Here is a 4,355-nt window from a genome sequence, read left to right on the forward strand (position 1 = left end):
TAATTATTAAATACATGGTCAAATAATATGTTGTCACGTGCTTTGAGTTAGCACTTCACAGTCAAAAGGTTGTAATGCTCCAACAAAATTATAAAATAAAATACTTTTGTTGTAACTTTTTCATTAGTATCATATGTGTACATTAGCAAATTTTATGTGTTATGTGTTGTTCGAGTAGTGGTGTGCATAATTTCCAGACTATAACACATTAAAGTTAGTAGAACATGTATTTTTGTATATAGTTTGTTTGATCAATGCTATATGAATTCTTGAACAAAAAGATGATATATACTGCGAAATATATATACATTTAGTTAGTAATAAGGGTGTTTATTGGATCGCATCCAATGTTTTTAGGTCTTTCCAGATCCGATCCAATCACATATTGGATGTTAGATTTTACCATCCGATCCGATCCAATCAATTTCAGTCATCCAATCGATCCAACATCCATTGGATGTTGGATTGGATCGGTTCTATCCATTGGATGTATTTCATATATATTTATTGGTTTAATTTGGGTTTATCTAATATTTTAGACCTAATATTTTTTGGATCGAATCGGATCCATCAAATATTTTAGATCCAGTATGTATTGGATTAGACTGGATCCATCCAATCCAAGAAAAAAAGAGTAAAATTTTAATGTTAATTTTCATATATACATATAGATTTGACGTATAACAATATAAAATCTAATTACTCATCCAAACTAAATGTAAATACAAATTAGTTCGATTGGATGTTGGATGTATTGGATTTTTAGATGCCTCATCCACCATTCAATCCGATCCAATTGGATATTTAAAAATAACATCCAATCCGATCCGATCATAATTGGATATCCAATGTTTGGCGGTCGATTGTAATTGGATCGGTCGGTTCTCATTGAATTGGATCAATTTATGCACACTCCTAGTTAGTAATTAGAACAAGTGCATTTAGTATATGTTATATAATACCTATAATGAGAGGTGTAAATAATACTGTACCACACAATATAAAAATTGTATTTCATCATTAACTTTCTTAGATGTATAATATAATTCATGAAATCACCATACTTCTAATTACTAGCTAGTTCTTATATTACCGACATTTTATATGTTTAAATTAACTCTTATTTGATATGTACCATACACACATGATTTATATGTATATATATATGTATATGTGCATAATCACGATGGACAATAATCTCTCTTTAAATTCTTAGGCAAATTGTCTTATACATTTATTGAATTATTAGGAATTCAGATATATAATTAAATGTTGTTTTACAATATTAGTTACATACTTGTTTTTATTTTTATTTGATCAATCAAATAAGAATGCTAGCCATATATCACTAAAGGATGTGCATGTGCATTTGAAGATCTTAATATATAAGCTAGCTAGTAAAGAAAGAATAATTAATGATGAGGATGCACCGTTGTTGTACACTTTAATCAAGCTTTACAGTATAACAATCCTAATCCATTGAATCGTATAATATTAAAAAACACACAAATTGAAGAAGATCAATTCGAAATAAAGACTTCCACGTACCACTTGAACCAACAAAAAGGAGATCAGATACATAGAAATATGCATCTAATTAGCTAACCTTAGTACTTTATTAATCGAGTCAATATTATAACGATGACATATATATGTTTCAAACATTTAGTGGATGCATATATATGTATATATATTTTGAACTAAATTAACCAGCAAGATCATAAGTCACATGGCTTAAGATAATTCTTCAACGGCTTGTTTGACACGTAGAATTCGATTACAGTGAATTATATAATTTTACTAGTCTAATGTTATTGGCCATGTTAAAGACCGAATAACTAATCTAGTTAATCCGATATATGTGTGTGAGATTATTTATGTGAGATAAATAATTCCTACTGGCACAATTACTTTTTATATCATTTATTTTGTATATCTTTTATATTTAAAAATATTTTAAAAGAAATAATGAAAAATTTATTTATAGATTTATTATCTAAATTATTTATTAAAATTAGTGAAAATGTATAATATTGAGAGTGCTCTAACAAACTCTAATTATAAGATGTATATATATATATATATATATAATATACTGAGGTATGGTGATGTATTTTAAAGAAGTTGATGTATGTATGATGTAAAAGTGAACTGTAAAATAAAAAAAATAAATTTTAGTAATATATTTTAAAAGATAGAGTAGAGAAATTATTGAGAGTACTCTAACAAACTCTAGTTATTCAAAAATAGAAACCTAGAATAATTTTATCGGATCATATAATACACTACTTTACATCTAATAAAAATCAAATAGACATGACATATACTTTTTTTAATAAAAAGAAATATAGATTAAAAATGCAATAATTTTTATTTTTTTTTAAAAAAAAAAATACATTACGGACGACATACTAGTGACGACATTACATATATATGTATATGTATATACATACATATACATATATATATATATATGCGTGTGTGTATATGTAAGATGTATATGTACACAGTGAGTGTGAGAGATACTACAAAAAAATTTACTTTTAGTCACAACAAAATTTGTGACTAAAAGTGAGAAAATTGTGATTAATAATTATAAATCATGATTCCTATGTTGTGACTAAAATGTCCGTGGTTAAAAATATTAGTCACAATAATTACAATTTGTTGTGACTAAATATATTTTTAGTCACAATACTTGTTGTGAGTAAAACTAAATCAGTGATAACTTATAACTAAATACTATGTTTTAGTCACAAGTAACATTTTGTTGTGACTAAAAATCACATTTAGTCACAAAAAAAATATGTTGTGATTAAAAAGTTATCACTAAAAGTAACTATTTTTTGTAGTAGATGGAGACTTACCCCAGGTCTACAAACTTCGTTACTTGCACCGTCGACGGTGCTCTAGTACTATTTCAAAAAATAAAACTTAATTTTATTAAAAATAATATATATAAAATAAATTTATCTATACTATTTAATACGCATACATGTATATATACTAATAAAGAAAGAGTGGTATATACGTATAGAGAAAGAGAGAGAGATATTGAAAGTAGTACCAACCAGAGCCGCAGTGGAGGTTGGTGGGTGGTGCTCGTTGGAGGTGAAGTAGGTGCTCTGTAATGGTGACCGCTGCAGAAGCCAGAGGGAAGAGAGAGAAAACAAAGAGAAGGTGATGAGAGATAGAGAGACACAGAGAGAGAGAGAGAATGGGGAAGAAATGTGTCTGAGTTCTTTTTATTAATGCAAAATATCTTTTTCATTAATGCGAAATATTTGTGACGACTTTGTCGTCCTTAATAGAATGCAAGACCACCCCAGATACTATTACTAGGGGTGACTTTGTAGTGTATTAGGGGATGACAAAGTCGTTCCTAATGTATAGGAGGGAAAATTTTAGCCTAAATTTAACAGTCAAATTTCAAAAAAAAAAAAACAACGTAAAATTATTAGGAACGATATTGTTGTCCCTGTAGAGTTCATGTCGACACTATAATACACCATTTAATAAAAAAAAAAATATTTTATCAAGGACGACATGTCAGTGTCGTCACTAATACCCCTACCTTCAGTGAAAATTTCTTGTCATTCTTGCATACCTTTAGTGACAACTTCTTGTCATACCTGATACCCTTACCTTTAATACAACCTCTTGTCGTCGTTGATATTAGCATTCGCGATATCCACTCACTACAAGAAAAAAAAAAGATATAGCTAGGCACGACCAAATTAGTACCAAAAAGCTCAAACTTTCGTGCCTAGGGAGTTATTGACACAACTCGTCGTGCCCCATTTGTCGTGCCAAATGATCGGTGCCCTAAAATCTAAATGGGCGCGACATACTGCGTCGTGCTCTTAAGCTTCTCTTTAGGCACAACAGATGTTCGCGCTAGAAGCTTCATATGTCCTAACATACATATCAACAAAATATAATTGGATAAACACAAACCTTTTGATAATTTTTAATAAACAACAAACACATATATTCATACATTCACATTTATAAACGGCTCATCATATATATACATACATATATTCACATTTCTTTTTTCTTAATTTTAAGTTCTCCATCTCAAGGAGAAAATGTTTTGTTCTATAACCAAGTTCAAGCATCATATTGAAATTTAATACTCAATGAAAATAATCGAAATCAAGGAACAATATTTCTAACAAAATCCAACCAACTTTTTACAAGTAATAACTGAAATGAAAACAATAAACTCAAATAATCTATGTAATTTTTATAAATCAGACAAAAATATTTAACTTCACTTCGACATACAAAACGAATTGATCTCATTCAAAATAAAGAAATTGGCAGCGGAGCGTCAGTTGGAGTACCAATCC

This window comes from Cannabis sativa, chromosome X (assembly GCF_029168945.1).
Source record: "Cannabis sativa cultivar Pink pepper isolate KNU-18-1 chromosome X, ASM2916894v1, whole genome shotgun sequence".
Classification (NCBI taxonomy): Eukaryota; Viridiplantae; Streptophyta; class Magnoliopsida; order Rosales; family Cannabaceae; genus Cannabis; species Cannabis sativa.